We start from the raw sequence: 10156 nt of genomic DNA on the forward strand, positions 1-10156 counted from the left end.
AGAGAGAGAGAGAGAGAGAGAGAGAGAGAGAGAGAGAGAGAGAGAGAATTTGGTGATTTTATCGAAGTGTTCTTATACCTGTTCTACATTACCATGAACTGTATCTTCAGATCATTGACAACAGGCTTAGGTTTAGAATGAGACAGATTGGAGACTTGAGTCTTGTCACATCATGACCTGCTCAGGTGGAGAAACTTGGCCCTATGTAAAATGGAAATAATAACTGAACAGGCTTCCCAGGCTAACGATGAGAAATTCCCTCAGCGAGATGAGAAGGAAATACATGAAGGAGCATCCACCAGATGGGTGGGTGCACTGGTGATGGTTAATAACATCATTAATTTAGAGTTCATTGGTAAAGAGGATCTGGGAATTACAGACCTGATACAGATAAAACACAAAATACAGCCCATGAAGATTCTACGGTTCATCAAACTCACGTTGTTGTAGATATCCACGGAGCTTAAGGTTGCCAGTGGCTTTTCTAAGGTGATGCTTGGTTGATGAAAATAAACAGTGGCTTTAGGACATTCATAGTGATCCCCAATAATTGCCTCTTCCTACTTCTAGAAAATTCTCCCTTCATCCAAAGGAAAGGCCATGCACTCAGCTTCTCTCTCCATTCCTGCCTCCCCACAGCTCCTGGAAACCAAGCTGCTTTTTCTCTCTGGGGATTTACCCTCTGAAGATTTTTCATGCAAGTGGGATCAAATGATACCTGACCTTTTAAGCTCTGTTTTCTCTCACATAGTCGTCTGTCGTTGAAGATGTCATAACAGCTTCCCCCAAAGAACCCCAAGCCATTATCCCAACATTTCTGACAGCCTTGGAATTTTCCAGTGCTTGCTGGGAGAACTTGGTCACATTCTGCCCTATGTTGATGGTTTGCTTAAATCATTAGGGGGTGAATTCTTGGGAAAACTAAAGGAAGTCCTAAATCATCTCAACAGTATCAAATGTCTAAGACAAAGGATGCTGTCAGCATCTGGCTCAGCAGTCTTGGCCTATTATTTCATAGAGAAAGACTCTGACATTCAGTACTGTTTTCTTTGGCTAGTAAACCACATACATACAAGTTTTGACACATTTATTTTTAATAATTCTTCTTATGAAGATACGTAATATTCTTTTTATCGGATATTTATTTATATTTTAAAAATGTTACCCCCTTTCTCGGTGTCCCCTCCAGAAACCCCCTATCCCATCCCCCCTTTCCTTTGTAATATTCTACTATCTAATGAGAGGCACAGACACTCATTTCAAGGTAAATAGACAAATGATCAGATTTTAAAGCAACAAGCAAAGTGCCAGGCAGTAGTGGCGGCAGCACATGCCTTTAATCTCAGCACTTGGGAGGTAGAAGCAAGTGGTCTCTGTGAGTTCAAGGCCAGCCTGGTCTACAGAGTCCTCTGAAGCATACTTAAGTCTACCCTGTCCCTTGACAAGCTGAGATGGGGACATCTGAAACTCATTTTCCACAAAAGGCTAAGCCCAGTGTGTTTTCATTGGAAATCAAATTGTATGCCTCACAAGGCTCTGTCTTTCAGACAGTTAAACATTTGTTGTCTTGGCTAATTTATTATCATAAAAAAGAGAGCATTGAGACCAGTACTGAGGCCCAGGGCTTTTTTGTACACAAGGTGTTCTGCTTTTCCACTGACTGTCACTTGGCACCAAGTCCAGATTGTACCTAGGGATAAATCTTCCTCTCTCCCTCCCTCCTTCCTTCCATTAAAATTTTCTTTTTAATTTATTTTATCATCTTATGTATATAAGTGTTTTCCTCTCTCTCTCTCTCTCTCTCTCTCTCTCTCTCTCTCTCTCTCTCTCTGTGTGTGTGTGTGTGTCCTATGTAGATACTAGGAATCAAATCTGAATCCTCTGAAAGAGCAGTCACTGTTCTTAACTATTGTGCCACCGCTTCAGCCCCCTTCTTCCTCTTTTAAGACAACATCTCCTCACTGACTGTGTAGTCCTAACTGACTAACAATTTGCTATATACACCAGTCTGGCCTCAAGCTTATGGCAACCCTCCTGCCTCTGCCCCTTTGACTCCCTAATGCTGGTGTTTCATGAACCAGCATGCACTGGCTAGAATACTAGAATAACATTGTCTTCTTTTTCTCTTTATTTCCCTATCTGTCTGTCTATCTATCTATCTATCTATCTATCTATCTATCTATCTCTATCTCCATCTCCTTCTTGGATTCTGGCGATCTGAACTCTAGTCTTCATGCTTTCATGACAAGTGCTTTATCCACTGAGACATCTCTCCTACCTTCCACTTTATTTAATTTTTTTATTACATACAGAATCTTATTTTATATGTGTGAATGTTTTGCCTGAATGCATGTGTGTGTACCATACAAGTATGTACCTCAGAGGCAAAAAAAGGTGTTGGATCCCTGGGACCGGAGCTTCAGATAGCCGTGAACAATTATGTGCTCTTAACCGCTAAGCCATCTCTCTAGTGCCATAGGATAATGTTTCTTATCATGGGAAACCATACATTTGTTGACCAGGATATCCTTGCTGGTAGCATTTTCCACTTGTTTCCCTTGGCCAAGTGTTAGCAATTTAAACTAATCAGAGTGGGTATAGTGGCAGAGGCCTGGAGTCTCTGCATTTGGAAGGCAGAGACAGGAAGATGAAGAGTTCAAGGTTAGCCTGAACTCTGGTTATCTTAATTAAAACTGTGGGGAACACCCTCACCACAGGTGTTTAGGGAATCCTTTTCTTATCGTAAGTGCATTCTATTAACTCCTTCTGTCTCCATCTCTGCCCCAGTCATTTTTCTGCCTCCAATATCTGCAACTCACAAGTGTGATCACCAGTTAGAATCAATGCTGGCTGAGGATTCACTGACAACTAATGGTGGCACCAAGTTCTCCAGCATCTGGGTCCATCATCCATTCTCACAATCATACAAAGACAAAGCTCTGAGGCCTTTCTCTAACCTGCCTTCTTCAGGGACCTCTTTGGGGTCTTTCCTTTCTCTTGGTCACTTGTGATTCTGACACTGGTTCCTGCCTAATTATTCATGCCACTTGCCCTGAGTCTCACCTTCCAGTAGTTTCTTTACTCTGCCAGATCACTTCAGATAGACACACTTGTTCCTATGTCTTCCTCAAATACTACTGGCAAAGAAGTATCAAAATACTTGGACACACAGCAAGGATTCTGTTGTGACACAGTAAAGCAAATAGCACAAATCAGTTTGTTCCAAAGTTCCCTCAACTGTGTTTCTTCTCTAGTTTTGGCTCCAGCCTCTTCTTTCTCTTCCCTAACTTCCTCAGAAGGCAAAAGTTTTCCCTGTTTATTAATGGGCAGAGCTCAGTACAATTTCCTTCTACATTGAACTCACACCCTGGTGCACTTTTTATTTATTGTAATAGCCTCCTAAACAGTGGCCATTTTCTTCAGATGCACCTCACATTTGCAGAGACAATAAAACTGGCTTTTACAGACTGGAGGAGGCATGTAACACCATAATAGACTTCTTGCTTAGCATGTGACTATTCCTGGGTTCTAACAAAAACCAACTAACCAACCAACTAGCCAACCAACCAACAAACCAACCAATCAACCAACCAAAATATATGTTAAAAAAGATCAAATGACTAGGCAGCCAGAGTATAATCCTCCACCCAGTGGCTTTAGTATCACCTGGAACTCAGTGGACTTGGATCTCAGATCTCACCACAGACTTCTTGTTTATGAAGCCATGGGGTAACAGCTCTAGGCGCTTAGTGTGTAATTAGTGGGTGAATAGGTTCGTGGAGTGCAGATCTGTCTGGATTTGCCATAGGCTCTGGGACTCGAGATTTTGACCACACCTCCTTCTCTGGCTGTGGCTGTGGCCCTACTCTATTCCCAAAGTTCATCTCTTTGGAGAATTCTTGGGCAGCACTTTGTGGGCATTTCAACATAAACCTTTGCTTGATCCTTTCTGCCAGAAGATGCTCACTGGTTAGACAGTAAGTAAGCACTGAGCTGAGCATTGGAAGACATCTGAGTCGCTCTCTGGGTCCTCTCCCCTCTCCCTGCCCTGGCTCCCCAGTTGTTGCCTTTCCTCCATTCTGTTTGCACCTTACATGCACTTCTCCCATCATGGTCACCTTTCTAGTGTTACAGTATACATGCATAAAAGTTAGAAGATAGGATCTACATGTATAGAGAAGAGGCAGTACTTGCTTTTCAGAGCCTGCATTGCCTCATTTAACATGATATTTTTCTAGTTCCATCTGGGTTTTTTTTGACATTTTTCTTTACAGATGAATAAGATTCCATTGTGCATATGTTACCCACCTTTTGATTGAATCTAGGTTGCCTTCGGTTCCTAGCTATTGTGAATCCAGAAGCAATGAACATGATATGTAAGTATTTCTATGGTGGGATATAGAGTCCTTTGGATACAGGGTGGTGTGGCTGGGTTGTATGGTAGTCCCATTTCTCTTAGTCACTGTTCCATTACTATGAAGAGACACCATGACCAAGACAACCCTTATAAAAGGAAGCATTTAATTGGGGGGGTTGTTTACAGTTTTAGGAAGTCAGTCCTTTGTCATCATGGCAGGAAGCAGATAGGTGTGGTGCTGGAACAGTAGCTGAGAGCTTTCTGTCCTGACCCACAGGCAGCAGGAAGAGAGAGATTGAGACTGGGCCTAGTATATGACCTTCTGAAACTTCAAAACCTACCCCAGTGATACTTCCTCTAACAAGATCACGTCTCTTAACTCTTCCCAAACAGTTCCACTGAGACCAAGCATTCAAACATATGAGCTCATAAGGGCCATTCTCATTCAAACCACCACACTATTTTTAGGTGTTTGAGAGATCTGCACAAAGGTTTCCATAGTGGCTGCAGCAATTTAACACACTAACAGTCTGTAAGGTCCCTTCCCCCCACATTCGTGCTAGCCTTTATTGTTGTTTATTTTCTTGACAATGGTCATTCTGAATACAGTGAGACGGAATCTCAAAGTAGTTTTAACTTAACTAATAGTGAAGGGTGTTGAACACATGTTAGTCATTTGTTGTTCTTCTTCTGATAACTGTTTGTCCCATTTATTGGCCTGTTTATTGAGTATGTGTAAAACAAAGTAGAATCTGCTTCGAGGTCATGTGGATGGGTGCTGTAGCAAGTAAGAGCCGACTGTGACTGAAGGTAGACATAAATATTTGGGATTCAGTGTTAGCATACTGAGCATGTATACATATAAAGACTAGAATAAGAAAGAAAGAAAGAAAGAAAGAAAGAAAGAAAGAAAGAAAGAGAAAGAAGGAAGGGAGGGAGGGAGGGAGGGGAGGGGAGGGGAGGGGAGGGAAAAGAAAAAAGCAGAGTGGTAGTGATACACACCTTTAATCCAGCACAATGCATCTCAGAGTCAAGACCAGCCTGGTCTACAGAGTTCCAGGATGGCCAGAGCTACACAGAGAAACCCTATCTCCAGAAACCAAACCAAACCAACCAAACAACAACAACAAACCAGAATAATTCTATTATCTCCCCTTCAAAGAATCTTCCTCAGGTCATCATAAGCCTTCTCCCAGTGAACATGCACTATCTCACCTGCCACTGACTAGCTCACAGGCAAGTGTGTCCAGGAGCTACAGTGGTGGTTATAGGAAAGGGGCGTGCTGGACCCAGCTCTACTGTTTTAAACCACTTAGTGTTCTGCACCATCTTTCTGCTTTCCTGGATCTTTATCTGCCCCCTCTTTGTGGAATTCTCTCGATGTTCCAACACCACCAGTTTTCTCCTACACTAAGCCAAAAGCTACCCGAAGCTTACTGTCCTCTGTAGAACACTGAAAGCTACCTGTTTTTCCCTCTGCTTCTTTTTGTTTCTCCTTTGGTCTTCCTGGTTTGGCTTCTGTCCTCATTCAGTCACCAAACAAACAAACAAAGAACAGCAACAACAACAACAACAACAACTGGCACTATCCTTAGAGAGACTCTGTGCTGGCTAGTCTTATGTCAACCATAATCGAGACAACGCCTCTATAAAATCTGGATATAAGGCAATCTCTTAATTAGTTATTCATGAGAGAGGGCCCAGTGTGTTATGGGCGGTTCCATCCCTGAGCTGGTGATACAGGGTTCTATAAGAAAGCAGGCTGATCAAACCATGAGTAGTAACCCAGTAAGCGGCACCCTTCCATGGCCTCTACATCAGCTCCTGCCTCCAGAATCCTTCCCTGTTTGAGTTCCAGTACTGATTTCCTTTGGTGATGAACGGCAATATGGAAGTGTAAGCTGAATAAACCCTTTCCTCACAACTTGTACCTTTTGGTCATGGTGTTTCGTTGCAGCAATAGAAACCCTAACTGAGTTAGACTCTCATATCCAAATAGTATTGACATCTGTATTTGGAACTTCTGGCATTGCCCCAAGCTCAGTATATCTCAAACACAACTTGAAATCTTCCTCCAAATCTGCAGTGTTCCATTCCCATGAACCACCAACTGCCTGTGTAAGATTCGCTTAAGGGTGACAGCTTTCTTTTGGTGTTATCCTTTACTTTTTTTTGTCTGTTTGGCTAGGTTTGTTTTTGAGGTAGGGTTTCATGGAATCCAGGTTGGCCTCAAACTCAGTTTGTAACTGAGGCTCTCCCTGAACTCTTGGTCCTCTTGCTTCTACCCCCTGAGTGCTGAGAGTGTGCCACCAGTCCCCTATTTATTTAGGTATAATTTACAAACCCCAATAAATGGACCGTATTTACCACTCTGCTTTTCTTCTTATGTAAATGGGTTAATTTTCAGTTGTAGAATTAGTTGCAATTTAATTGTTGTGAACTACAGACACTCTGGAGCTTATTTGTCCTATTTAGTGTACTTTGGTATTCATAGTAAAGGGGCATAAGTCTCATGAGCATATAGATAAATGTATTTTATTTATAAAGCATATATTCCCTAGATGCCCTCCTACTCATCATAGCCTCAAATAACCACCATTGGTTTTGTTGTTGTTTTTGTTTTGTGACAGGGTTTCTCTGTAGCCCTGACTGTCCTGGCACTTACTCTGTAGACCAGGCTAGCCTCAAACTCAGAGATCTGTCTGCCTCTGTAACCCGAGTACAAGGACTAAAGACATGCATCACCACTGCCCAGCTTCCACATACATTCTTCTTATGAAAGAACATGTGATACTTGTCTATTGTGCCTGTCTGATTCTACTTGCATTATGTCCTCCATTTTTGTTGCGTGTAGACACGAGTTTTATTCTTTTTATGGCTGAATAATGCTCCACTGTATAAATACAGCACATTTCCTTCCCCATTTAGTCATGGCTGGGTGCCTCAGCTGAGTCCATACTTTGGCTTCTGTGACTAGTGTTTCAGCGAATGTGGGAGTGCAGTTTTTGTTTTTGTTTTGTTTTGTTTCAGTTTTTAGACCTTCACACAAGCTGAACCATACGGTATACACTGGTATATACTCGTTTGTAGGTCTGACTTCTTTCACATTCACACTGATGTGTGTACTACAATTTCATTCCTTCTCATCACACAACAGCATCCTGCTGAGTGGATTCACCGTAATTTGCTTCTTCCCTCACCATTGCTAGATTGTTTAGAGCTATCATAATAAGATTACCCTTTCAGACAAGCCTTTGTCTGGACAAATGCTTTTGTTCCTTAGTTAAAACATTTTTCTTTTGGTAGGAAAATGTCTGAGTACTTTGGTAGGTTTGTTTGTATATATTAATTCAGAAAGAAACTTCTAGACTGGGCTCTTGATTTTCTGTAGAAATTTCAATTGGTGGCTGTTCCCACAGACGTTGGATTGTCCACCTCTTCTTCTTCATTTTCATTTCTGCTGTTCAGCTGGAATGGAGACATTACTTTTCCAGCACCCTTTGCATCTGGGGCTAGTACATGTGGCTCCAACTGTCTTGAGGGCTTAGGAAGAATTCCTCTGGGGGATGAGAAGTCAACGAGGGGATTCTGAAGATGTAAGAAAAGATTCCTTGGTTTCCCGGATGATGCCTCTTGCTGTAAATGATGCCCAGGAATACAAGGGGCATCCTACCTTCAGCCTGTCTGTTCCTTCTACATTACAGTTGAGGTGTCCAGCACACTAAAGTCCCTAAATGTTCTTTGCCTAGAATAGAGAGTGACTTTCCCCAAAGATCCCCTGTCAGGTCCTCTTTCCTGAAGCCTATGGGTGGCTGGATGTGAAGGGTGGGGGTGGGGTTGGGGGTGAGAGGGAAGTTGGGGGAGATGCTGTGAGGCTTATGTTTCCATGTTTGGGGTCGCTGTCAATACAGTGACAAAGCCAGGTCATGAGCATTAGAAGGGCTTCTCTTTAGTCTTGTCTAGAGAAGGCTAAAGGCAAAAAGGTAAATCTTCTGTGACACTAGAGAGTGTGGCAGACAGTTTAAGAGCAGGAGTCATCACTGCAGAGAGCTGAGAATGTAGGGGGAGGGGTTCTAAGGGAGCTGGCTGTTCTAGCTATTCAATTTGCCTGTGAGCATGAACAATACAAGGCACTATCAAGATACTGAACACACCCCACGCAGTGAACCCGTGTGACCCTCATTTGCCTCCCGTGTGTTAGGTTTGAGGAAATGTGGCTGTGAAGAAATCATTCTCATCCTTGTAGAAGCAGACATTAAACAGGTAACTATACAATAACAGAAATAAGTACTGCTATCATTTAGTCACCATTTAAAATGGGTTATTGGACATAGGATCTGCCATGAGCTTAAACGAAGCTTAAAGTGGTGCCCTATAATAGAACATACTCAATCCCAAAAAAGACTCTTAAAAGACTCAATAGATCAAAGAGAACAGTGTGCTCCAGAACCCCGAGGCAGAGTAGGTACGGGCTGGCCGGCTGGTTGCTGCACAATGAGCTGAGATAAGCCTGGGGCGGTAAGCAAAGGGCAGATTGCAGAGGGCTGGAAGCCAAGGTCAGGGCTGGAGGCTGTATCCTAACAGTGGGGGCCACTGAAGGATTTAAGTAGGACTTATTTGAATTTAAGGAAAAAACAAAACCCCCACTGCTCTCTGGTTGCTACTTGAGAGAATGGATCTGAAGGGAAGATCTGAAACTGCCTTGAGGGCAAAGGAAGTAGAGAAATAGGCCAGTGAATGTGAAGTGCTTAGCTACTTCAACAACCTTGAGCCTTGTAGTCAGGAGGTGAAGAAAGAGGGGACTCAGGGGACAGTGGGAGAGGTGAGCAGACAACCAAGACAGATTAGTGTTTCATAACGCCTCTTCAATCCTATCGTTTTTTTTTTTTTCACAGTGACGACAGCGGTTAGCAAAACAACCCCAAAAGTAAACACTTAGGCGTACTGGGCAATGGTGAGGCAACTGTTATCAGCTCTTTCTGTAGAAGATTCCATGTCATTTTTCTTTCAGCTGTTTCATAATAAACTGCCCTAGAATATAGTGCTTAAAACAGCCAGAGCGCTTGTCCTGCTCCAGAAGCTGCTGCTTAACCGGGGTTGTGAGCAGCAAGGGGTGTGTGGTGTTTCATTTGGTGTCAGATGGCGCAGCTGGAGGTCTGAGCACTCTGGCACAGGTTGTCAGCGGTGCCCAGTCTTCTGTTATGCTACGCGTCTTCTATTGCAGTGTATTTGCTCAATGCCGAACTCTCCACTGTGCTGAGCTCCAGTTGAATTTGTCTTTGCACCAGCAATGTTTGGAAGTACAGTCTTCACAGTAGGTTCTCCATATATGTTCACAGAATAATGAGCAGAGAAATGAATTTGGAGGGTTGGGTTCATGGTAGTGCAAGTCTGTAATCCTAGCACTTGGGAGGGATTGCTGAGGCAGGAGGATTGCTGATGCTATAAGTTCCAGTTGAGCTTAGGGGTTCCTACATAGGGTGTTCCAGGACAGCCAAGGCTATATAACAAGACCCTGCTTAAACAAAACAAACAGAAATGAATTCTGATCCTCATAAGTAGAATATTTTCTTCCAAACAATAAAATCCTTCTTCTGTTTCAATACTCCTAACGATTGGAATTTTGTGATTTTACAAAGTTATTATTTTATTAGGAACATCTTGGATCTTTGGTACAAATATCTCTCTCTCTCTCTCTCTCTCTCTCTCTCTCTCCCTCTCTCTGTCTCTGTGTGTGTGTGTGTGTGTGTGTGAGAGAGAGAGAGAGAGAGAGAGAGAGAGAGAGAGAGAGAGAGAGAG

This window comes from Grammomys surdaster, unplaced genomic scaffold (genome assembly GCF_004785775.1).
Source record: "Grammomys surdaster isolate TR1022 unplaced genomic scaffold, NIH_TR_1.0 125049, whole genome shotgun sequence".
Classification (NCBI taxonomy): Eukaryota; Metazoa; Chordata; class Mammalia; order Rodentia; family Muridae; genus Grammomys; species Grammomys surdaster.